The sequence below is a fragment of the Phyllobates terribilis genome, unplaced genomic scaffold, assembly GCF_046119375.1.
Source record: "Phyllobates terribilis strain yellow unplaced genomic scaffold, ASM4611937v1 Scaffold_1__5_contigs__length_1240528914, whole genome shotgun sequence".
Classification (NCBI taxonomy): Eukaryota; Metazoa; Chordata; class Amphibia; order Anura; family Dendrobatidae; genus Phyllobates; species Phyllobates terribilis.
Genome location: NW_027362761.1, coordinates 310521213 through 310548609, shown reverse-complemented (window position 1 = coordinate 310548609; position 27397 = coordinate 310521213). Strand labels below are relative to the sequence as shown.

The 27397-nt window shown below is 44.7% G+C and overlaps 1 pseudogene; it reads left to right on the top strand.

Moving 5' to 3' along the window:
- The window catches only part of LOC141167047 (solute carrier family 2, facilitated glucose transporter member 9-like), a 34475-nt pseudogene extending 10621 nt beyond the window's left edge, over positions 1 to 23854 (top strand).
- The last annotated feature ends 3543 nt before the right edge of the window (positions 23855 to 27397 follow it).

The window sequence follows — 27397 nt, the reverse complement described above, 5'->3', positions numbered from 1 at the left end:
ACGAGCCCTTTCTGTCACTTATTATTCTTTTTCATTTATTTCTTCATACAGGGATTCCTCATTGACCGTCTGGGCAGAAAACCTCTACTGTGGGTGAACTATATAATCTTGACATTGACCTTACTCACTGCTACACTTACCTTTCAGGTAAGAACAACTTGTTACCATATTGTAAATATCCATTTAAAGGGTATTCTCAGGTTTGGAAGATATCCCTTATCCATCCACTTCCTGATCACTGGTGTTTGACCGTTGGGACCCCATCAACACCGAGAACCAGGTTGTGAATAGAGCAGAGATCAATCATTAACACTGTCACTCTATTGATTCTTAATGGGACCGCCAGAGATAGCCGAGCGCTGGTCTTTGACACTCGCATAACAATGAATGGAGCGGTAGTGCGCACGATCAGACCCCCAGCAACGGATAGGGGATAACTTCCAAACTTGGGAATACTCCTTTAAATGCTATTTTTGAAAACAGCAGAAGTATCCCAAAAAGTTTTCTTTTACAATGGAAATCTAGAAGGCATTTTCTCAGTAAAGTCATTGATGGCACATCACTACGTGGCACATTACAGGCAATGACCAACCATGTGGCTTTTGGAAAAGCTGGGTGAAGCTTACAGAGGACAAGTTTCTTAAAGTCACTGCCATTGGTTTGCGGCTATTGAACCACCACCATAAATTAGCAGTTTTGTCATCATGTCTTTACTGAGAATATTCTAGTTGGTTGTGAAACATTATGAGCACATACAGTTTGGTGGAAAAAAAAAATCTAAAAAAACACCAATTAGTTCTGCTAGTTAAAGGGAAGGCTGCAGAACTGACAATTTAAAAGAGTGTGTGCATGCCTGTAAGGACTTGATCCAACAGTCAGCGAATATGGAGAGTGAAGCAGCACATCCATGAAATGAACCTTTTATTAACCCATGGCAGTTCAGCTGGGGTGTTGTGCCGCACGTTGTAGTTGCACCATTATTATACTATAATTCTGTATTCATACACTTTTTCCTGCCTTTTTTTTAAAGTGCTTTTTGTTTTGCTTTTTTGTGCAGCCATACGTTACTTTGAAGTATATGGTGCATTATCAGGAGGACAAGCTGCCTCGTGCCTCCTAGTCCAACCCTGCCCCAGCACTGATTAGCAGCTTTGCATCACTATATATTGCACACAGGAAGCTGTCAATCAGTGGTGTGGGTGAGGTTATACACAGCTCAATATTTCAAGCTCTGCTAGATCTGCAGCAGAGAAAACTAAGTGATACATAGCTGGAATCAGGGTCTCTGTCCCTACCTAATGCTGCTATCAGATTACATAGCACACAACTGCTGACAGATTCCGTTTAATAAATAAGAAACATCTTACAACTGCCGTTTGCCTACACCAGTAATGTTCCTTCAGCCCACGGCCTGACGTACATTCTGTTGTAATTGATGTCATGATGGATCTCGCCATGACAAAAGTCAACATTTTCTGTGCAACTTTGAATTGCACAAAAAAGTGTCCTACATTTCCGGGGATTGTGTGCCAGAATTCTAGCTAACAATCAGCCCCTCTATGTCTGCATATGTTCTCTATACACAAAATGAAAGGATTTTTTTAATAAAGAATATTTGCAATGTTGCTGTATTTCTTTATAAGTTGCTTTAGGTAAAAATTAGTTGCAAAGGTTGACATAAACTTTAAATGGTTTTATTTCTCCCGTCAGCCTGAAAGCAACTTTTTTTTCATAATTGTAACACAACACACAGTAATATTAATAATAATAATCTCTATATTCTAGTCTATACCCGATTGTTGTAATAATTGATGATATACAATATACATCTTTGCTTCTACACAACTATTTATTCAGTCATTCTCTGTCCCTGCAGGATGTGCACTCGTGGCTGCCATATGCTTCTTGTACGTTGATCTTCATTTTTACATTGAGCTATGGTTTGGGTCCAGGTCAGTTACCTGTTAATATGATAATTGCGTAGTCGTTAGCTGCATCATTCTATTTATCTGATTTATTTTATTAAATGTGATAGAATATAGTCTAAAAAAATTGGGGCCTAATTATCTCCGAATCAGATAGTACAGCTTCCCTGTAAGGGTGCTTTCACATTGCGTTCTGTGTCCCCGGGCATACGTCCGCTCTGCCGTCAGCATTGCAGTCTATCGCCCCCGTCACAGCATACGTTCGGACCCCGTTTTGCGGGGAATTTTAGGACGTACTGGTACATCTCACTAAATTAGAATATCAAAAAGTTAATTTATTTCAGTTCTTCAATACACAAAGTGAAATTCATATATTATATAGAGTCATTACAAACACAGTGATTTATTTCAAGTGTTTATTTCTGTTAATGTTGATGATTATGGATTACAGCCAATGAAAACAGAAAAGCCATTATCTCAGTAAATTAGAATACTTTATAACAACAGCTTGAAAACTGTTTTTAAAATGTGAAATGTTGGCCTACTGAAATGTATGTTCAGTAAATGCACTCAATACTTGGTCGGGGCTCCTTTTGCATCAATTACTGCATCAATGCAGCGTGGCATGGAGGCGATCAGCCTGTGGCACTGCTGATGTGTTATGGAAGCCCAGGTTGCTTTGATAGCAGCCTTCAGCTCGTCTGCATTGTTGGGTCTGGTGTCTCTGATCTTCCTCTTGACAATACCCCATAAATTCTCTATGGTGTTAAGGTCAGACGAGTTTGCTGGCCAATCAAGAACAGTGATACTGTTGTTTTTAAACCAGGTATTGGCGCTTTTGGCAGTGTGGACATGTGCCAAGTCCTGCTGGAGAATGAAATTTCCATCTCCAAAAAGCTTGTCAGCAGAGGGAAGCATGAAGCGCTCTAAAATTTCCTGGTAGACGGCTGCGCTGACTTTGGTCTTGATAAAACACAGTGGACCTACACCAGCAGATGACATGGCTCCCCAAACCATCAGTGATTGTGGAAACTTCACACTAGACCTCAAGCAGCTTGGATTGTGTGCCTCTCCACTCTTCCTTCAGACTCTGGGACCTTGATTTCCAAATGAAAATTGGAATTCTGGGACCTTGTGGAGTGTGTCAATGACTGCCTTCTGGACATCTGTCAAGTCAGCAGTCTTCCCCATGATTGTGAAGTCTACTGAAATAGACTAAGGGACCTTTTTAAACGCTTAGGAAGCCTTTGCACGTGTTTTTTGTTAATTATTCCAATTTACTGAGATAAACACTTTTGTGTTTTCATTGGCTGTAAGCCATAATCATCAACATTAACAGAAATAAACACTTGAAATAGATCACTCTGTTTGTAATGACTCTATATAATATATGAGTTTCACTTTCACTTTTTGTATTGAAGGACTATAATAAATTAACTTTTTGATGATATTCTAATTTAGTGAGATGCACCTGTATGCCCCAATGGGGACACAGAACGCAATTTGTAAGCACCCTAAGAAAAATGTAATCTGTAGTGATAGGTCTATTGTGATCTGGTGAACTGTAAATCCTGAATAAAATCAAATGTTATCTAATCCTTACTTTACAGGAGGCGTCACTTGTGTCCTGCCCATGGAGCTGTTTGTGCAATCCTACAGACCCGCGGCATATGCCATAACCGGAGCCCTCATTTGCCTGGGATTGTTTGTGATCGGCTTAGCTTTTCCATTCGTTGAGGTAGGATCTTTAACACAGGAAATTCTGTCAGTTCTAGATGTCATTTTGGTTTGCTCTGATCACTCCTCCCTGTAAAGCAGGGGTGTGGAACCTCAAGCCGAATTAACTTTTATCCGTCCCAGGTAGATTCCCTAGGACCACAGTGCTTGGGCCGGCAGCTGTATTTTGACAGCCACCGGCCCATTAATTTCTTCTTGCGCTGTGAGCAGGCACACACAATGTGCATTACTGAAAGCTAAGGCACGTGCAGTGAAACATTATGTCCTGACACCAGTGCCAGCATCAGGAAGTACTTTTTAGGCGGTGTTAGTGTGCAATTTGTACGGCCCCCGAAGGATGGTATATACATCCAAATGGCACTTGGCAGAAAAAATATTCCCCACCCCTGCTCCAAAGGGTTGTTTAGGATTTTATGAAACTTGCCTGACTGACGTCAATGTGATAACATTATAAAATAACTCACCTTTCAGATTTCATGCCATGTTATCAGGGGTCGTTTGGGGGTGTCTATTCTGTTCTTTGCATTCCTATTACCTGCGGGTGTCAGGAACCCAATGAACACCGGCCAGACTACATTAACTCTGTTTTAAGCTCTGGACCACCAGCAATACATACAGACATTAACCTCTTTACTGCTTTATACCACCTGGGATACATTCATTAACCCCTTTATTGCCCTAGACTACCAGGGATGATTCATTAACTGCTTTATTGCCCTAGACTACCAGGGATGGATTCCTTAACTCTTGTATTGCCCTAGACTAGCATGGATGGAGACCTTAACCCCTTCTCCAACCTAGGATACCAGGCCTACTAAAATTAACTCTTTACTGCCTTATACCACCTGGGATACATTCATTAACCCCTTTATTGCCCTAGACTACCAGGGATGGATTCCTTGACTCTTGTATTGCCCTAGACTAGCATGGATGGAGACCTTAACCCCTTCTCTGGCCTAGGATACCAGGCCTACTACAATTAACTCCTTTAGTGCCCTAGACTATCAGGGATGCAAGTTTTAACCCCTTATCTGGCTTAGGCTAACAGGGATATTGACATTATCCTTTCAGTGACAGAGACACCAGGGATGTTAGTATAAACCCATTAACTATCCATGCTAATTATGGCAAATTATCTGAGGCTAGAACAACATTTATTTGTCATTGTTTTGGATCATCCAATTTAATACAAACAGCGATAGGATCTCTAGCTTTTCAGCTCACTAGATACAAAGGTTTAGAGGGAACATTGGCTCTGACACTGAACATCTCAATTAAAATAGCTGATCCCAGGGCAGTTAGTAATATTGTTATGATCTGCTACAAGAACTAAGGAAAGATAGGAAAACTGTCCCTACAATAGGACTAAGCTGATTCCCTACGATGCAGCAGGCAACCTGTTCCTTGTGAACAGACCCGCCTTCGTCCTCAGCTAGTCTGAACGCAGACCTATAGATATAAGGGAGGGGTCCCTAAAAGTACTAAGGACTGGGACAAAATTGGACACCTCCTAGCAGAAGCTGTAGCGGAGCAAAAAGACAAACAGACAAAAATACTTAGAGGTCCAAGGACCAAGCAAACTATAGAGATAGGTACAAAGCACCTGGCTAGATTAAGAGTCAAAGTAACACTGAAGTCCAGCAAAGCCAGAAGCGTGGAGCTGGAATAAATAAATAGGCAGCAGGTCACGTGACCACAAAACAGAAAAAAACTAACAGGAGGGTTCTAACAGCACCCCCTCTTCTATGAGGATCCTCCAGGCCCAGGCCTATCAGGAAACTTCCTGTGAAACGCTCTGATAAGTCTAGGAGCAGAGACATCATCTGCCCTTACCCAGGAGTTATCCTCAGGACCAAAACCTTTCCAAGCGATGAGATACTGCAATCTCCCTCTATGCTCTCTGGAATTCAGGATACGAGAAATTTCATATTCACCGTCTTCCACCACCGGAGGAACTGTGACAGTGGCATCTCTATCCGATACATCAGCTTTTTTCAACAAGGAAACATGAAACACCGGATTAATCTTCCAGGAGGAGGGAACCTCCAACCTAACAGCAGACTGGTTAACCAACTGAAGCACCTTAAATGGTCCCACAAACTTCGGACCCAATTTCTTAGAAGGAATCCTCAACCGCAGATTCTTTGAGGACAACCAAACCATGTCACCAACCGTAAACAAAACCTCTTGACGTTTCCTGTTAAAATACTTCTTAGACCTTTTGTTATCCTCTTGAAGGTTACAATGTACATCAGTCCAAACTCTCTCCAAATCACCGGAAAAATTCTCCTCCTCCGGCACAGCCGACACCAATTTGGAGAACGAACCAAACGATGGATGTCTCCCAGTACAACAAAAAAACGGAGAACACCAAGCAGAAGAGGATGTATGGTTGTTAAGAGCAAATTCAGCATGTGGCAGAAACTCAGACCACCCCTCTTGATTGTCTGCCACAAAACGATGCAAAAACTGCTCAACATCCTGGTTCTTTCTTTCTGTCTGTCCATTAGACTCAGGATGATACCCAGATGAAAATGACAAATAGACTCCCAACCTGTCACAAAAAGCACGCCAAAAACGAGCCACAAACTGAGGTCCCCTATCAGAAACAATGTCGGTGGGAATGCCATGGAGTCTGACAATTTCCTTGACAAAAGCCTTAGCGAGTGTCTTAGCGCAGGGTAATTTAATGAAAGGAACCAAGTGACACATCTTGCTAAAACGGTGCACGACCACCCAGATGACTGTGAAACCCTCGGACACAGAAAGGTCAGTAATAAAATCCATTGCAAGATGCGTCCAAGGTGCACTAGGAACCTCCAGAGGGCAAAGCAACCATGCAGCAGGAGCATGTGAAGCCTTTGATCTGGCACACACCGTACATTGACGCACCCATTTAATGATTTCCTTCTGCCACCCAGGCCACCAAAAACTGCGACCTACCAGTCTTAGTCTCAGAAATTCCTGGATGACCTGCCAACCGAGACTCATGATACTCCACAAACAACTCTCTCCTAAAGGTTCTAGGTACAAACAACCTCCCATGGTGAGTGATAGATTGGGCATCCTCCTGGGCTTTCAGAATCCCATCTTCCAAAACGGAGTCCAATGCTGCTATCACAACTCCTTCCTGTAAAATGCTCTCCTCCTCCTCGGTACCAACCATGGGAGAAAAACTGCGAGATAAAGCATCAGCGTTAACATTCTTAGTACCCAGGATGTAAGTAACAGAAAAATTAAACCACGAAAAAAAAAAAGCCCACCTAGCCTGACGGGCATTCAAGCGCTTGGCAGCATCTAGATAGATCCGATTCTTATGATCAGTGAAAACCTGAATGGGAAATTTAGCACCTTCCAAGAAATGACGCCAATGTTCAAATGCGAGTTTGATAGCCAGCAATTCCCGATTACCAACATCGTAATTAAGTTCGGTTTCAGAAATTTTTTTCGAAAAAAAAGCACAGGGATGAACCCCATCCTTGTTCTCCTGAGACAAAACCGCACCGACCCCCACCGAAGAAGCATCAACCTCGACCAAAAAAGGCTGGGTCTCATCAGGCTGCATAAGGATGGGGGCAGAACTGAACCTCTCCTTGAGATACACAAAAGCTTCAATGGCCTCAGTAGTCCACTGGACCGTATTCGCACCTTTCCTCGTGAGATCGGTCAGCGGCTTAACAATTATAGAAAAATTCTTAATGAATTTTCTGTAATAATTGGCGAAACCCAAAAATCTCTGTATCGATTTTAAACCAATAGGCCTAGGCCATTCTTGCACAGCCTGAACCTTCACCGGGTCCATCTCAAAGCCCTCGCTGGAGATAATGTAGCCCAAAAAACTAATTCTCTGCACAGCGAACTCGCATTTCTCCAGCTTAGCAAAAAGTGAATTGTCACTTAATAACTGCAATACCTCACGTACGCTCTGCCAATGAGACTCCAGATCTGGCGAATAAATCAAAATGTCATCCAAATACACCACCACATTCTTACCAATCAAAGGTTTCAGGATGTCATTAATAAGGTTCTGAAAAAACGCTGGTGCATTGGTAAGACCAAAAGGCATAACCAGATTCTCAAAATGACCCGCCGGGGTGTTAAAAGCAGTCTTCCATTCATCACCCTCCTTCATTCGCAACAAATTGTATGCCCCCTGGAGATCAATTTTAGAGAGCCACTTGGCCCCCACTAACTTCTTAAACAAGTCAGGAATTAACGGCAGTGGGTAGGAATTGCGTACAGTAATTTTATTAATTTCACGAAAGTCCAGACATGGACGTAAACCGCCGTCCTTTTTTTTTTACAAAAAATAAAATCCAACAGCCACAGGTGACTTAGAAGGTCTAATGTGGCCAGCAGCCAAGCTCGTCTGTATGTATTCCTCCAAGGCCTTTCTTTCAGGGATAGTAAGATTAAATAAGCGACTCTTGGGAAGAGTAGCTCCAGGAACAAACTCAATGGTGCAATCATAGTCCCTATGAGGAGGTAGAATTTGCGACTCCTCCTCTGAAAAAAACTTCCAAAAATCCTGAATAGGTACAGGTAATTCCCCTCTTTCCACAGCAGCAATGCGACTGTTACAACATTTATCATAACACTTAGGACTCCAAGATTTAATCTCATTAGTAGACCAGTCCAGTAAAGGATTGTGCAGTTTTAACCAAGGCAAACCTAAAACTACTGGAGAAGGTAAATTATTTAATACCACTAAATCCAAATTCTCTTGGTAAATACCATTAATAGTGAGGGGAAATTCAAAAACCTTGTGAGTAACACATTTCAAAGTAGTGTTATCAACAGCAACCACAGAAATAGGAGATGACAAAGGTTTGGGTTCCAATTTAAGTTTTTCCAAAAATCCCTTATCAATCACATTCAGTGTAGAACCACAATCCACAAATACCTGAAATTCAATCAACTCCTCCTGCAATGAGGTACTCCCTGAAAGAAATACTCCCTTAGAGTTTAAACAAGCAATACGGGCGTAACTGACCTTTTTTTTTTCTTTGTTTAATAGAAGCTCACAGTTCTTAACAAAATGGTCAGATTTACCACAATAAAAACACAATCCCTTGGAAAACCTGCGGTCTTTTTCCTGAGAGCGGAGTGACTGCCCCAATCTCCATCGGTTCTCCGTCGTCCGAGCAAACCCTCTGATGCCTAGGAGCTGCCATAACAGGAGTTTTCTCCTCATTAACCCTGGCACGCAGTCTCCTGTCCACCCGTATAGCTAATTGCATGGCTTCTTGCAAGTTTCCAGGTGCAGGGAAAGCAATCAGCAGATCCTTAACCCTTTCAATTAAACCAGCAAGAAACAAACATTTTAACGCCGAATCATTCCATCTCACTTCAGAAGACCACCTTCTGAAGTGTGTACAATAATTTTCAGCATCACCTGACCCCTGCTTTAAACGTCTCAGTTGTGTCTCAGCAGAAGAGACTCGATCAGGATCGTCATACAACAACCCCATAGCAGAAAAAAATTCTTCCACTGATCTAAAACACGGATCATTAGGTTGGAGAGAAAAGGCCCATTCCTGTGGTTCCTTGCGCAAAAGTGACATGATAAACCCAATGCGCTGTGATTCATTCCCAGAGGACCTGGGTCTCAAACGAAAATATAATAAACAAGCATTTTTAAAGGAAAAAAAATCTTGTTGTTTACCATAAAAAAAATCAGGCAGTCCTACCTTCGGTTCAACAAAATGCGCTCCAGGACAGCTACTCACGTGTTGCTAGAGCTCGGACACCTCAAGAGACAATCCCTGCAGGCGTTGAGCCAATTCCTGAACAGACACCATGCTGATCTCCGGATCTCTTTCCTTAGGATTTTTTTTTTTTTTTTATTTTCGGCTGGACTTACTGTTATGATCTGCTACAAGAACTAAGGAAAGATAGGAAAACTGTCCCTACAATAGGACTAAGCTGATTCCCTACAATGCAGCGGGCAACCTGTTCCTTGTGAACAGACCCGCCTTCGTCCTCAGCTAGTCTGAACGTAGACCTATAGATATAAGGGAGGGGTCCCTTAAAGTACTAAGGACTGGGACAAAATTGGACACCTCCTAGCAGAAGTTGTAGCGGAGCAAAAAGACAAACAGACAAAAATACTTAGAGGTCCAAGGACCAAGCAAACTATAGAGATAGGTACAAAGCACCTGGCTAGATTAAGAGTCAAAGTAACAATGAAGTCCAGCAAAGCCAGAAGGGTGGAGCTGGAATAAATAGGCAGCAGGTCACGTGACCACAAAATAGAAAAAAACTAACAGGAGGGTTCTAACAAATATTTTTATCTGGCGGTCATATGTAGAGATGAGCGTTGTTCTACTCGAACTGTTCGCCAATCTCAAATTCGAGCTGTTTTGGGCGGTGTTCGAGCCGGTCGGCGAACACGAACAATTTGAGAAAAATTCGGCTGTTCGAGGTTATGTTCGATAACTGTTCGTGCACCAAAATCATAACTGGATTTTTTCTCAGTAATGATGAAAATTAATGTTAATACGCAGTTTGAGTGTACAGCGGGGCAGGGGGAGGGGCAGGGGATGGATCTCTGCAGGAACAATGAAGATCTCCATTTTTTTTTCTCTTTCCCGCATTTGCAGTGGGGAGGTGCAATCTGTCAGCCTATCAGCAGCGCACACACGGAGCGAAGTGCTTTTTTTCACACAAGCAAGGGCATGTGTGATTGGCAGTGTATGTCACATGTCCTTGCCCTATAAGACCAAGCCATTTTCCCCGTCGCCACCATTTTCTCACTGCTGCAGCTGCGTGTTAGACGGCACCGCTGTTGCTGTGTGCGCTATACCTTGTTAATTTCAAGCCAATTTTCGCACAAATATACAGATAGCTTGGGAGTAGGGAATAGTTGTGATTGCAGTCCTTTTAAGGACTAGGTTACAGCATTTCCTACGACTTTTATCAGGCAGGTCTGTGCTCTTAAATAGATAGATTGTGGGAGTAAAGACTAATTGTAATTGGAGTCCTTTTCAGGACTAGGTTACATCAGTTCCTATCAGTTTTTGCCAGGCAGGTCTGTGCCAGTGCTGTGCAAGTTTTTTTCACAGCATTTGGCTGAATCTAGCAAAGCTAATCCTTTTTGGCCTATTGCAGAGTGTGTTAGTCAGTGGAGTAGCCTATCTGTGTTGCAAGATATACCACCTGTGTATAGAATACCAATTTTTTTACTGCACCTAGTGAAGTAAAATCTTTTGGGCATAGCATCATTCTATTAGTCCATCTATACTGACCTCCATCAGGTTGCAAACTGAATATAATTTTTTTCTGCATCTAGCTCTGAAAAAATATTTGGGCTTCTAGCGGTGTGTGGGACTTGGTCTATTAGTCCATCTATACTGACCTCCATCAGGTTGCAAATTAAAAATAATTTTTTTCTGCATCTAGCTCTGAAAAAATATTTGGGCTTCTAGCAGTGTGTGGGACTTGGTCTATTAGTCCATCTATACTGACCTCCATCAGGTTGCAAATTAAAAATAATTTTTTTCTTCATTTATCTCTGAAAAAATATTTGGGCTTCTAGCAGCGTGTGGGACTTGTTCTATTAGTCCATCTATACTGACCTCCATCAGGTTGCAAATTAAAAATAATTTTTTTCTGCATCTAGCTCTGAAAAAATATTTGGGCTTCTAGCAGTGTGTGGGACTTGGTCTATTAGTCCATCTATACTGACCTCCATCAGGTTGCAAATTAAAAATAATTTTTTTCTGCATCTAGCTCTGAAAAAATATTTGGGCTTCTAGCAGTGTGTGGGACTTGGTCTATTAGTCCATCTATACTGACCTCCATCAGGTTGCAAATTGAATAAAAAAATTTTCTGCATCTAGCTCTGAAAAAATATTTGGGCTTCTAGCGGTGTGTGGGACTTGGTCTATTAGTCCATCTATACTGACCTCCATCAGGTTGCAAATTAAAAATAATTTTTTTCTGCATCTAGCTCTGAAAAAATATTTGGGCTTCTAGCAGTGTGTGGGACTTGGTCTATTAGTCCATCTGTACTGACCTCCATCAGGTTGCAAATTAAAAATAATTTTTTTCTTCATTTAGCTCTGAAAAAATATTTGGGCTTCTAGCAGTGTGTGGGACTTGTTCTATTAGTCCTTCTATACTGACGTCCAGCAGGTTGCAAATTGAATATAATTTTTTTCTGCATCTAGCTCTGAAAAAATATTTGGGCTTCTAGCGGTGTGTGGGACTTGGTCTATTAGTCCATCTATACTGACCTCCATCAGGTTGCAAATTAAAAATAATTTTTTTCTGCATCTAGCTCTGAAAAAATATTTGGGCTTCTAGCAGTGTGTGGGACTTGGTCTATTAGTCCATCTATACTGACCTCCATCAGGTTGCAAATTAAAAATAATTTTTTTCTGCATCTAGCTCTGAAAAAATATTTGGGCTTCTAGCAGTGTGTGGGACTTGGTCTATTAGTCCATCTATACTGACCTCCATCAGGTTGCAAATTGAATAAAAAAATTTTCTGCATCTAGCTCTGAAAAAATATTTGGGCTTCTAGCGGTGTGTGGGACTTGGTCTATTAGTCCATCTATACTGACCTCCATCAGGTTGCAAATTAAAAATAATTTTTTTCTGCATCTAACCCAGCCAATAGTTTTGGCCTAATACCACAGTTTGGCCACTCAGCTCTGCTCGGTTACCATCCATTGTTTTTTTGTGCAAACAACTCCAGAGTTGTGAATTAGTTAACCACCAAAATGAGTGGAAAAAGGCCTGCTGCTGGTGGAAAGGGGAATAGGCGTGTTGGGAAGGGGAAAAAAGGTTGTGTCCGTGGGGTAGGTGCAGAAGAAAGACCATCTTCCAGCCAAACTAAAATGTCTACTTCTTTTAGCGGACAATGTGATAAGATCCCTTTCTTACGGCCACGCCAATCGCTACAAATTCCAGATGAGGCACAAAAACAGCAGGTGCTTCAACGGATATCAAGTGCTCCTTTAAGTGGGCTCTCCTCCACATCAACTTCAACATCACAAATACTCCAGTCCTCAAAGGTGTCACCCAAATCGCACTTGCTTCCTCACAGCTCCCAAATCTCCAGCTGCCCGTCTGAGTATGAGGTAGAACAGATGGTTGAGTCTGCAGAGCTGTTTACTCATACTATAGCCTGGGAATCAGAGGTCGACTCCAGCGCTTCTGTGAATCCAGACGAGGAAATGATCTGCACTGATGCCCAGAATCTTTATGAGTCGGATCCAGGACCAGACGCAGAAGGTTCTGACCATAATGTAGACCCTCATTCCCAAACTGTAACTCCTGTTGGTGGAGACAATGAGGAAGACGATGATAAGACTCAAATACCTGATTGGAGCGACAACTTTAGTTTTTTGTCAGGGCAGGAACAGGTTGGCTCTGAGGACGACGGGTGTGATAACGCACAGGGTGATGATGATGAGGTCGGAGATCCCACTTACTGTCAACCCACAGTCAGCCAAGAGATGAGGTCAGCAGAGGAGGTGGAGGAAGATGCTAGTGACGACGAGGTCAGGTTGCGCCTTCCTGGACAGAGACGTAGTACTGGAAGCACGTCAACAACTGCATCCTCAAACACAACTCTGCCTCTCACCACAAGTCGTGGTGGCTCTTCAGGTCGCATGGGTGCTAAGCCTTGCATAGCCTGGGAATTTTTTCAGATCGATAAAGATGACCCAACTCGTGTTATCTGTAACATTTGTCAGCAAAAGCTAAGTAGAGGCCAAAAAATACATAGTTTGAGTACTTCATGCATGAACCGGCACATGGACATGAAGCATAAGTTGCAGTGGGAAGCTCAGTGTGCTACAATGCGGTCTAGCCGGCCGGGCCAACCACCGTCTGCCATATCTTGTGCATCCGCGGCCTCTTCATCCTCTGTGACTGGGGGGACAGCAGTCACACCTGTTTTGGGGCGCAGACCTGCCACCTCTTTACCCGCAACAGCCAGCGTGATTGGCAGGTCATCATTTTCTTTGGAGGTGGTAACACCAGCTGGTCTTGAGCGCTGTCCGACATCGATAGCACCACCTTTGGATCAAGGCAACCTAACATGTCCGCCTGCATCTTCCTCACAGACCGGCAGTTTGCCGGGGACACCCTTATCAACCCCGTCTAAGCACAATAGCCAGCCCTCGGTCCCTCAGATGTGGACAAGTAAAAGACCATTTCCTCCTAGCCATGAGAAAGCTAAGAGGTTGAATTTCACCATCTGCAAGCTCTTGGCTACAGAAATGCTGCCTTTCCGCCTGGTGGACACAGAGGATTTTCGAGACCTTATGTCCGTCGCAGTGCCCCAGTACCAGATGCCCAGTCGGCACTACTTCTCAAAGAAAGGTGTGCCTGCGCTCCACCAGCATGTCGCACACAACATCACCGCTTCTTTGAGAAACTCTGTGTGTGACAGGGTGCATTTCACCACAGACACTTGGACGAGTAGGCATGGACAGGGGCGTTACATGTCGCTGACTGGGCACTGGGTAACTATGGTGACAGCAGGACAAGGGGCTGCTGTCCAAGTCTTGCCGTCCCCACGAGTTGTGCGTCAATCCTCTTTATGTCATTTTTCCTCCACTGCTTCTGCCTCCTCAACCTCCTCTCGGTCTTCCACCTGCACCCAAAGCCTGTCTGGTCATGCCACAAGCTTTCTAACTGCGCAGAAGGGATCCTGCACACCTCCTTACTATGCTGGCAGTAGGGCTCAACGTCATCAGGCGGTTTTTACATTGAAATGTCTGGGAAATGTGAGTCACACAGCTGAGGAGTTGTGGTCAGCTCTGGAGAACCAATTTCATGAATGGTTGTCTCCACTGGACCTGAAACCAGGGAAGGCCGTGTGAGACAATGCTGCAAACCTGGGTGCGGCCCTTCGCCGGGGCAATGTCACACACGTGCCTTGTATGGCTCACGTGTTGAACCTGGTTGTCCAGCAATTTTTAGCCCACTATCCCAGACTAGATGGCCTTCTGCAGAGGGCACGGTCGCTGTGTGCTCACTTCCGCCGTTCGCATCCCGCAGCTCAGCGACTTACATCTCTACAGAAGTCGTTGGGCCTGCCACTTCACCGGCTAAAATGCGATGTGCCTACCCGGTGGAATTCAACTCTGCACATGTTGCAGCGACTGTGGCAGCACCGACAAGCCCTGGTGCAATACGTTCTGACGTATAGCCTGGGCCAACGAGATTCAGAGGTGGGGCAAATCACGCTGGAGGAGTGGTCTCAGATCAGGGACCTATGCACCCTTCTGCACAGTTTTGAAATGGCGACAAAGATGTTTAGTGCTGACGATGCCATTATCAGCATGACTATTCCGGTGATTTACATGCTGGAGCACATGTTAAACAGAATTCGGAGTCAGGTGGTGGCACAAGAGGAGGTGGAGGAAGTAGAGGAGGAGGAGTTGTATGCGGAAGGGCTAACATCTGCAAGGTCCAGATGGTCGGCAGCACCAAGGCGGCAGGCATGTGAGGGTGGGGGAGATGATTTTACCAGGGCGCATGGTAGCAGCCAAACTAGTGAGGAAGGTGCAGGAGCCCAGGAAGAAGTGGAGGACGAACTGATGGAAGACTCATCAGATGAGGGAGACCTTGATCACATTTCTGTTGTGCGAGGTTGGGGGGAGAAGACAGAGGAAGGAAGCATGATTGCTACCTCGCCACCAACACAACAGGGACTTGGTGCTCCTGGATGCGCAACACACATGAGTGCCTTCTTGCTGCACTACCTGCAACATGACCCTCGAATTGTGAGAATTAGAAATAATCCTGACTACTGGGTTGCCACACTGTTAGATCCCCGGTACAAAAGTAAATTTGCAGAAATTATTCCTGCCATAGAAAGGGATGCACGCATGCAGGAGTATCAGCAGAGACTGTTGCAGAATCTTACATGTGCTTTTCCACAAAATACCAGTGGTGCACGTAGTGAATCTCACAGTTCCAACTTGCCAACCGTGGGACCGTCAAGTGTTCAGCACTCAAACCGTAACAGAACCACAGTATCTGCTGGTAACATCAATTTTGCGGAATCATTTCACCACTTTTTTAGCCCATCCTTTGCAAGGCCACAGGAGACAAGAAGTCTGACACATAATCAACGCCTAGAGACGATGGTACAGGAGTATCTCCAAGTAAACATTGAAGCCACGACTGTGTCACTGGACCCTTGCTCTTTTTTGGCTTCCAATCTGGATAAATGGCCGGAGCTAGCCACTTACGCCTTGGAGATCTTGTCATGCCCCGCAGCCAGCGTTCTGTCTGAACGTGTGTTCAGTGCTGCTGGTGGTGTGCTGACAGATAAGCGCACGCGGCTCTCCACTGATAATGTAGACAGACTCACGTTCATAAAGATGAACAAATCATGGATCCGAAACGACTTTTCTACCCCTGTGTCATCCTGGGGAGAGTAAAAGCTTGATGATTGGTTAAAATCACCCTACCAACCGTTTTAAGCTTTCAAATTACTAATCATGTTTATCTGTATCTTGACTGGAAAATAATTTGGGCTTTGTAGCAGTGTGCAGCACTGATCCTATTAGGCCATCTATAATAAGCTTCACCAGATTTAAAATTAAAAATAATTTTTAGCTGCATCTAGCCCGGAAAATAATTTTGGGGCTCCGAGATGCGCAAGACACATAAGTGCCTTCTTGCTGCACTACCTGCAGCATGACCCTCATATTGTCAGAATTCGAAGTAATCATGACTACTGGGTTGCCACACTCTTAGATCCCCCAAACTTTTCGATCAACCTTTTCATTTTAATAAAGACCAAAAAAATGGTCATTTTTGAAATTATAAGCATTATCAGGTTGTTAGAAACTGAAATCAAACAGTTTTCAACTCAAAACTTTATTCTAGGTGATGTTACATTTTCACATAGGACCCCTTGTTCGAAAGGAGCTTCTGAACTCTCTCGTCCATTGAATTTGTCAGGTTTTGGATGGTTTCTGCTTCAATTGTTTTGCATGAGGACAGAATACCCTCCCAGAGCTGTTGCTTAGATGTGAACTGCCTCCCGCCATCATAGACACTCCTTTTAATGATGCTCCAAAGGTTCTGAATGGGGTAAAGGTCAGGGGAGCATGGGGGTCACACCATAAGTTTGTCCCCTTTTATGCCCATATCAGCCAGAGATGCAGATGTTTTATGTGCAGCATGAGATGGTGCATTATCATGCAGAAAAATGATCTTGCTGTGAAATACACGGTTCTTCTTCTTGAACCATGGCAGGAAGTGCTGTTTGAGAAAATCCACATACATTATGGAGTTCATCTTTAGCGCCTTCAGGGATCCTAAAGGGGCCGACAATCTCTCTCCCCATGATTCCAGCCCAAAACATTACTCCACCTCCTCCTTGTTGGCGCTGTAGCCGTGTTTGCGTGGGGTGTCCATCAACCAGCCATCCTCCACTCCATTCATCTGGACCATCGAGCGCTGCACGGCACTCATCCGTGAACAAAACAGTTTTGAAATCAGTCTTCATGTAATGTTTGGCCCACTGGAGCCGTTTCTGCTTGTGTGAAGTGGATAGAGGAGGTCGACAGGATGGCATATGCACAGCTGCAAACCTCTGAAGGACCCTGCATCTTGTTGTTCGGGGGACGTTGGAGGCACAAGCAGCTTCAAAAACTTGTCTGCTGCTATGACAAGGCTTTTTTGCCGCTGCTGTTTCAACCTGACGTAATTGCCTGTAGGAAAGAGTCCTCAATTTGCCCTTATCAGCACGCACACGTGTGTACTGTGAATCAGCTACATACTTCTTGATTGCCAAGACACTTCATCCTGATCATCGCACAATGTTGATTGTAGTCATGCCTTGACCTAAACACTCCACAATTTGTTGCTTCTCAGCAGCCGACACATCCTTTTTCTTTCCCATTTTGGCAGAAAATGTAGGCTGCTTAATAATGTGAGAGAGCCTTCTTAAGTAGTCTTGCCTTTCATTGGACACACCTGCCAAACTAATTAGCACAGGTGTCTGCAATTGCTTACAGTGATATAAAGAGCCCTGACACACATCACCATCAATGAGTTTAACTGACAAACAAACAAATTCTTCCCTTATCACTCCTAAACACTTTTTGCATAATAATTTGGAACGCGGTGTACATGTGCTTTTCCACAAAACACCAGTGGTTCACGTAGTGAATCTTACAGTTCTAACTTGCCAACCGTGGTCTGTATGGAATTGTTCAATAAAGGGCCCAAAATTAAGATAACATAGATGGGAGAGGTCTCTATGAATAGGAATTCCTAAGTATTTGATACCCTGTGAGGGCCAGGCAAAGGGAAAGTTGGACTGGATGGAATCCTATATGGATTTAGGGAGGGAGACATCGAGGGCCTCAGACTTCGCTGCATTGATTTTAAAATTTTACCATGTAACAAAGTGATCTATTTCAGCCATAACAGCAGGGATGGATATATGTGATTGAGTGATATATACTAGGACATCATCAGCAAATAGAGAGCACTTGTACTCGGTGCCTCCCACCTCAATCCACCTAATATTGGGGTTATGGCGAATTGATGAGAGCAGGTGCTCCGTCACTAGGATGTATAAGAGAGGGGACAGAGGACATCCCTGCCTTGTCCCATTGGTGATTGTGAAAGGTGATGAAAATGTTCTGACGCACCCCCTGGGCCTTGGGACACCCGGAGCCGGACCCTTTTTGGTGGATGCTGGTGGTTGTAGTCTTCGTGGCGGCGATCCGGTTCCGTGGCTCAGGGCGGTCAAACCAGTGGCGGAACTATTTATGTGGTTTTGATGTTTAAATGTCCGACTACGCCACCCGTGGATTGCGGTCAGAGTGAACCGCCGCTACAGGGCAGACCGCTAAGGCTGGTGTTGTGGGTGCAGCAGAGCGTAGCATAACTCCCCACGGGAGGAGTATAGCCTCAGGGCAGTGTATGCGGAGGATGGGGGTGATGGTGCAGGGCAGCAGCAGTAACGACACGGAGTCAGTGATGCAGTTCAGGGCCTTTACTCACAGTTCTTATTATCCAGACCACGTCTGCAGGTAACGGCTGCCCACGTCGTACTGTGCTCACCAGGTGAGGGGCTCAGACAACTCCCAGATAACTTTGGAGCGCTTCACAGGACCCCCTTTGTGTGTCCTTTGTCTGGCCTTTCTTACCAACACTTCTGTCCGGCTGCCTCGGGCCTCCTCTTGGTAAACTTGGCGCCAGTTTCCCTGACCCTATGTGGTGCCTTCCTAGCGGGTGGAGCAAGGGGCTGCGCCACATAAAATGTCAGAGCCTCCGGTTTCTAGCTGAGGGTCGTTTCCTGCCTCCACTAGTTCGGGGACCGGTCTCCCCCTTTGGCCTGACCCCTCCACGCAGGTGGATTCGGGCGTGCGGTGGCGACTCGCCCGTCCGCACCCCTGGGATCCCTTCATTCCTCGTTCCTGGAGCCTTCTCCGCTCCTCTTCCTTCCTTCTCCCTCTTGCAGGCCTGGGCCTCTGTTACTAGGCCCACCTCCGGAGCAGAGCTCATGCAGAGCCCCTGCTCCCTGCCACTTCTGCTCAGACTTCTCTGCACTGAACTAAGATGGTGCCCACCTTTTATACTCCCTTCTCAATGCACCCAGGAACTGCTTTCTCCCTGCTCCTGCACTGCAGGGTTCCCCTTCCTCAGTGTTCCCTCCCCCCACTCCAGCCAGGGACAGGGACTGTCGTGCCCATCTCAGGGGCATATTGGTCGCCCTGCCCCACGGCAATGTGGTGTAATGCATGCAGGTGTCGGGTCCTGATCCACACTCCATCCTTATCTGAGAGTGAGATATCACACCTCTGGGTGAGGTGCAATACGTCTGTAGCAACTGAGCCCTCGGTGCTACAGTTCCATTTATCTTCAGCCTAGGTGACGTATTGTGATACAGGGCTGTGATTTTGGCTATAAAAGGGTCCCCTAGACCCCTACCCCAAGCTTTTTAAGAGAATCATATATGGCGTGCCAGGAGACTCTATGGAATGCTTTCTCAGCATCCAACGAGAGTATCTACTTACAAATTTTTAACTGCATCTAGCCCAGGAAATACTTTGTGCCTAGTAGCAGTGTCTGCTAGTCAGCGGATTATCCCGGCTGTTAAGCAAGCTACACCACCTGTAGTTTGGACACTTAATTTTTTCAAAGGAAATGCTTCGGGACCACGGGATACTTAGTGAAGAGCATCAGGAGGCACCCCAAGGCATAGGGGCTGGGACTGGCACTAGGAAGCCTTGCGGTGGACAGCCGAGCTCGATCCTTATAAAAGCTTTTTAACTGCAGCAGCTTTAGTGGACGCTACTGGAGCTGGAATTACGCGGCTGCTGGCATGAGACTTGCCCTCCAATAGATCCTTGTAAATGGATTTAAAGTGTATTCATTCAAATTAGAGGGACAATTTAAATTAAAAAGCTTAGAGCTGCCTCCACCACAGGGGGGCTCTCTCGACCCACCAGCGGACAGGCACCAGTATTGGGAGAGGGGGGCTGGCCGTCAGGGTTCACCGCGGCTCTGGCACAAACCCGGCGACACGGAGGTGGCACGGGCAGGAGCGGACTGGCCGTCTCGGCTTCTCACTTTTTGGATTTTAGAAGGGCATGACATGCCTATATCTGTGTCTCCCCCTCCTTTTACTCCTCCACCTCTTTTCTTTTCGCATGACTATATGTACTTGTCACTTTTCCATGTGTTAGTTGTGTCTTCTGAGCAGTTTGTCAGCTTTTGGACACCTTTGAAGGTGTTTTCTATGTGTTTCTATGTGTTTTTGTTTGCCTGCCATTGGTTTTAACGGTGTTCGAAGGTGTTCGACGAACAGTTCGACGAACAGTTCGGCGAACACACGGGTGTTCGACGAACCGAACTCGAACACTATGGGGGTGGCTCAACACTAGTCATATGATGAGTTAGGATTTTTATCAAACAGGTTCAATTAGGCCTTCATGAGACACCGGAACAGCTGCTCCACCCAGCACAGGACACCAGCGCAGGGCATATGCAACAGGGCTATAAAATGGCGGGGGGGCAAATGTCCTATTAATGGCCTTCTAAAAGACAATGATGGTTGTCAAGGAGCTAAATGTGAGATAGCAATCCCCAACAGGCTAAAAATGGCAGAGGCCACCACCAAGGCCAGACATAGTTGTTCACAAAAAGGGAGAAGTGGCGATTCATAATAAATAGGTGAACCTGTGTTGAAAATTACCCACATGATAAATCACTCACCTCTTCAGCACTGATGCTAGAGCTGCCCACCACAGGTCTTTTTTTATATTCCAGTAATGATTATTTGTCACATTGGTACATAACCACTGCAGCCAATCACTGGGCACAGCAGTGATGTCTGTAAGTATGTCACGTGGCCCCTGAGACTGCAGCATTCATATGAATATGTATCTGGTGGGAGTCAGAGTGTGTAGCTGGATCCATTTGAGAATATAGTGGGGTACCGCTAATAGTGACAGACCAAACGGCCTCTATGGGGTCTCATAATTTTTATGTACACCCCTGTCTGGACTCATGTTTGCAGCTTTACAAGAAAAATGTTCAGGGCAACAGTGGTCTGCTGTGTTAGGCCATGTTCACACGTTCAGTATTCGGTCAGTATTTTACATCAGTTATTTGTAAGCCAAAACCAGGAGTGGAACAATCAGAGGAAAAGTATAATAGAAACTCGTCACCACTTCTGTATATATCACCCACGCCTGGTTTTGGCTTACAAATACTGATGTAAAAAAACTCACCAAATACTGAACGTGTGAACATGGCCTTAGAATCTGAGGGTGGATAGGCAATGAACATGAAAGACAGAATCCTTGTGTCGTGCACTATCCCACTCAGACGCCACGTGGCCATAACATAATAGATCAGTTTTGCTCAGATTCTTTACAGAGGATTCCGCTTACAGTCAAAATTTCAGTATTTTCCATCAGTATTTGTAGCCAAAACCAGGAGTGGGTGATAAATACAGAAGTGGTGATGTGTTTCTATTATACTTTTCCTCTGATTGTTCCACTTATAATTTTGGCTTACAAATACTGACGTAAAATACTGACCAAATACTATTGGGGTTGGCCACAGCTTTATTATAATAAACCAAAACAGTACAAAAAACGTAAACTGATTCCACGTCCATTTCCTTTTTTATATCACCGTGCTTTTGTAGCGCCCCGAGGACTTGGTCGCTACAGGGGTATTGCACCTCATCCAGAGGTGTGATATCCCACTCCCGGGTAAGGATGGAGTATGGATCAAGGCTCAATAGGCTGCATACAGCACACACACCCCATTTCCGAGGGACAGCTCAACGGTGCTCCCACTAGACAGAAAGTGCAGGCACAACAGCATCTGTCCCTGGCTGGAGTGGGGAGGGGGGTGGAATACCCAGTGCTGTGGGGGCAGATAGGGGTTCGGTCCTGAGCATAGGAAGGAGCCCATTGGTTGCTAGTCACCTGGGCTCATGGTCAGAGGGAGGTATATAAGGTGGGCACAATCTTAGATCAGTGTTCAGTCTGAGAGAGGAAGTGACAGAGCAGGGCCTCTGTGGAGCTCTGCTCCGGAGGCGGGCCTAGCCTGTGAGGCCCAGCCAGCACTGAAAGAAGAAAGAAGAAGAAGTTCAGTCTGTGAGGAGAAGTGGAGAAGGCAGGGAGCAGGGCTGCTGCATGGGCTCTGCTCCCTGGGCAGGCCTAGCACAGAGGCCGGGGCCAGAGAGAGAGAGAGAGGAGAAGGAACAGTGGAAAGGAAAAGGGAACAAGACCAGAACAGAAGTAACAAGTGAAACAGAAAGGCTCAGGAACGAGAAGGAAGAGAGAACCCTAAGGACCCAGGAGATTGCGGGTGACGGGTTGGCAGAACAGGGTACCGGATCCCAAATTGGTGGAAGCGAATCATCTTCAGCCAAGAACCGGAGGTCGTGACCAGCCCTTGGTGCGACCCCTCGCTACACCTTGCTAGGAAGGCATACCATATAGGGTCAGGGACGTGGGCACGTAGCCCTCCCAAGAGAAGGCCCGCGGGAGCTGGACATAAGCTTGGTCACTGGTGGGGCACGAGCCAGAGAAAGGACGGAAGGGAGCTTTGAGACATACTCCAGAAAGACCTGGGAGTTGACCGAATCCCTGCCTGGTGGACGCAGCACGGCTTGGGTGGTCACTGCTTCGCGAGAGTGACCTGGAGAATACAAACTGTGAGTAAAGGACATTGGATTGCAACACGTTGTCTGTGACTTCTTGCTCCTCCGGCACTATTGGTATTGGGACTATCTCCACCATCACTCCCATCATCCACGCTAACTGCCCTGAGGCTGTACTCCTCCCGTGGGGAGTCATCCCATTCTTAGCTGCACACATAACACCAGCCTCAGCGGTCTGCCTTGCAGCGGCGGTCCCCATTGACCGCAATCCACGGGTGGCGTAGTCGGACAATTATAATACTAAGACTGCCACTGAATTGACCACCCTGGGCACGGACCGGGTCAGCGCCACGGAGACTACAACCCCCAGCGATCCAGCTCCGGGTATTCCCTGCACAACACAGGCCCAGGGGGCGCGTCACTTTCCTTTTAAACCGTATGCCAAGCATTGTTGTACAGCGGCCCTGCAATTAAAACTTAGTTGGGCATGAAAGAGACACCGCCATGCTGACAACTTTATATACACTAAATTCTTATCCCACACAGAGATTACCATACAACATTTTGTTTTATTTAATATAAAAATACTCTCAAACATCTTTTAACAAGAAACAAAAAATAATGGGTAGCATAGGTGGGTGATCTTCCAGTAAGATGACCTTCTAATGAAACCTTAGAAAATACCCCCCAGACACAACCCTATGGACAGTCCAGCCCTATTCATTTTCCCACCCTTTATTTAACCCCTACCTACTCCCTTACAGTCCTTGGATTCATCCTTATAAAGTCCATGCCCTCCTAGCCAAGCACTGAAATCATGGACACAGATAAATACAATATGTGAAAGGATCCAACCTCCTAGAACTTACATGATTATTCTGTGTGTTTTACAGGAAGCATTGGGGACGTTCTGCTTCATTTTCTTCTTGGTTACTGCGTCTCTGCAGCTGTATTTTCCTTCTGGGTACTGCCGGAGACCAAGGACCGGAGTATGATGGAGATTCTGGAATCCTTTACCAAGCTTAATTATGGCGCTAAGAAAGACAAGCCGGACAAACTTCTTTGTACCAGACTTTAGTTTTAGGCTTGGTGACGTGTGTAAATATATGTATTTATTGTGTAAACTCAGGACCATGCATGTATAGGATTTGTATAGGAAATAAAGCGTTGTATTGTGGGTTTTGTTGTTTAAGCAAATTGCCTGCCTTTGTTACATTAGAGGATTTACTCTACTCACTGTTGGGGTTGGAGCATATGGCTGTGTTTTGGATCCTTGCCAGACGAGTCCTGGATATAGATTAGTTAGTGATTTTTTTCTGTTCTTTTTTTAGCTCTCCTCTATCAGCTTTTTATCCTCTTAAAGAGAATTTTGTCACTAGGTTTTTGCTACCCCATCTGAGAGCAGCATAATAGAGGAGTAGAGACCCTGATTCCACCGATGTGTCACTTTGCTGGTTGCTGCAGATTTGATAACAATCACTGTTTTATCTGCTGCAGATCTAGCAGTTCTTTAAATGCTGAGCCCTGTATAACCCCGCCCACACCACTGATAGGCAGCTTTCCGCCTATGAACAGTGTACAGAGAAAGCTGCCAATCAGTGGTGGGGGTATGGTTGGACTACATCGCAGCACGTTTACTAGTCCTCAAGTGATTATCTCCTGCTGATAAAACAATGATCTTATAAAAACTACATTACGCAGTCTAGCTAGTGATACATCACTGGAATCAGTAAAAACCTGGGAGTCTGAACTGAAACGTAAATTGATGTGCATGCAAAATGTAAATGCATGTTCACATAAGGCCATTAGACAGAAAAAAAGCAAAGACAAAAGAAAAATACACAAATACCTAAAAATAAATGGATAAATCACACAGTGCATAAATATAATGATAAATAATAAAGGGTATTTAGTTAGCTTAAATTTTGATCAAAATAATGTAAAAGCCATCCCGCCATGTCACGGCAACCCTTATGGGACAGTCCTAACTCTAATATTAAAACCTTACCATTTGTCAAGTGACATACATATGGATAAGGGTAGAGAGACTGAAACCTTAGTAGAAGCATGGACCTGAAAGGCAGAATGAACCTTTCAGCTCAGATAAAGGGCGGCCACACCCTTATATGCACTAATGCACATTAGACTACAAAGAAAAAACCTGGGAGTCTTAACTGAAACGTAAATTGATGTGCATGCAAAATGTAAATGCATGTTCACATATGGCCATTAAACAGAAAAAAAACAAAGACAAAAGCAAAATACACAAATACCTAAAAATAAATGGATAAATCGCACAGTGCATAAAAATAATGCACTGTGCGATTTATCCATTTATTTTAAGGTATTTGTGTATTTTGCTTTTGTCTTTGGTTTAACACTGGAATCAGTGTCTAAATTATACTGCTATCAGATTAGGTAGCAAAAATCTGGTAAGGGTATGTACACATGTTAAGTATTTGCTGCGTTTTTGTCTTTTGTTTTATTCACAGTTTTGTCACAAAAACTTAAAGGAGTTGGCCACTACTTTTTATGATTGCCCCAATCGATGGACCCTGTGCCCCTAAGTGTTTTTCTAATTACCTCCTGCTGTCCTTCTTGCCTGTGAGCGGCGCTACCGCTGGCCACTCACAGGCATCACGTGACCCGCACTCTTTCCCAATGAATGAGGAGAGGGAGAGCGCGCGGTGGATGCTGGGTGTGACACTCGGGGAAACCTCGCCCACAGCCCAGCATTCATTGAACACAGAAGTAAGTCACCCCCGGCTGCAGCTGGAACTTGACGTGACATCAGTGGATGTCAGAGCCGGCTGCAGCCGGGGGTCACGTGATGCCTGTGATCGGCCAGCGATAGCGCCACTCACAGGCAAGAAGGACAGCAGAAGGTAATTAGAAAAACACTTAGGGGCACAGGGTCCATCGATTGGGGCAATCATAAAAAGTAGTGGCCAACTTCTTTAACCCCTTTACCCCCGAGGTGGTTTGCACATTAATGACCAGGCCAATTTTTACAATTCTGACCACTGTCACTTTGAGCTAATTACTCTGGAACGCTTCAACGAATCCCCCTGATTCTGAGGTTGTTTTTTCATGACATATTGTACTTCATGATAGTGGTAAAATTTCTTCGATATCACTTGCGTTATTTGTGAAAAAAATCAGAAATTTGGCGAAAATTTAGAAAATTTCGCAATTTTCAAAATTTAAATTTCTATGCCCTTAAATCAGAGAGATATGTTACACAAAATAGCTAATAAATAACATTTCCCACATGTCTATTTTACATCAGCACAATTTTGGAACCAAAATTTTTTTGTATTAGGGAGCTATAAGGGTTAAAAGTTGACCAGCGATTTCTCATTTTTACAACAAAATTTATAAAACCATTTTTTTAGAGACCACATTTGACATGACTTTGAGGGGCCTTTATGACAGAAAATACACAAAAGTGACACCATTCTAAAAACTGCACCCCTCAAGGTGCTCAAAACCACATTCAAGAAGTTTATTAACCCTTCAGGTTCTTCACAGGAATTTTTGGAATGTAGAAGAAAAAAATGAACATTTAACTTTTTTCACAAAAATGTTACTTTAGACCCAATTTTTTTTATTTTCGCAGGGGTAACACGAAAAAATGGACCCCAAAATTTGTTGTTCAATTTCCTCTGAGCACGCAGATACCCCTTATGTGAGGAAAAACCACTGTTTGGGTGCACGGCAGGGCTCGGAAGGGAAGGAGCGCCATTTGACTTTTTGAATGTAAAATTTGCTTGAATAATTAGCGGACACCATTTTGCATTTGGGGAGCCACTGATGTGCCTAAACAGTGGAAACCTCCCACAAGTGACACCATATTGGAAACTAGACCCCCCAGGGAACTTATCTAGATGTGTGGTAAGCACATTCAACCCCCAGGTGCTTCACAGAAGTTTATAACATTGAGCCGTAAAAATAAAATTTTCACAAAATGTTTTTCAACCCCCAATTTTGCATTTTCACAAGGGTAACAGGAGAAATTGCACCATGCAATTTGTTGTGCAATTTCTCTTGAGCACGCCGATACCCCATATGTGGGGGAAAACCACTGTTTGGGTGTACGGCAAAGTTCGGAAGGGAAGGAGCGCCATTTGTTGCGTTTGGGGAGTCCCTGATGTGCCTAAATAGTGGAAACCTTCCCCCCTCCCCCTAGTGACTCCATTTTGCAAACTACACCCCTCAAGGATTTTATCAAGGGGTATAGTGAACATTTTGAACCCAGAGGTACGGCACAGAATTTGATAACATTAGGTCATCATATGGAATAAGTGCTCGGGTATGCACCAAGTATCGCGGGTGCTCAAGTAACATGCTCGAGTCCCTGCCCCGCATGTTTCACGGTTATTAGACACCCAAAAAAAACATGCGGGGATCGCTCGTGCATGGCAGGCAATCCCCGCATGTTTTTTTTGGCTGTATAACAGCTGCAAAACATTTGGGGTGGAGACTCGAGCATGTCACTCGAGCACCCACTATACTCGGTGCATACCCGAGCAACCAATGCAAACTCAAGTAGCGAGAACTTGCGCTCAACATTAGTCACCACATCGTCGTCATTTTTTTTCTTTACTTCTGAAAAAATCCC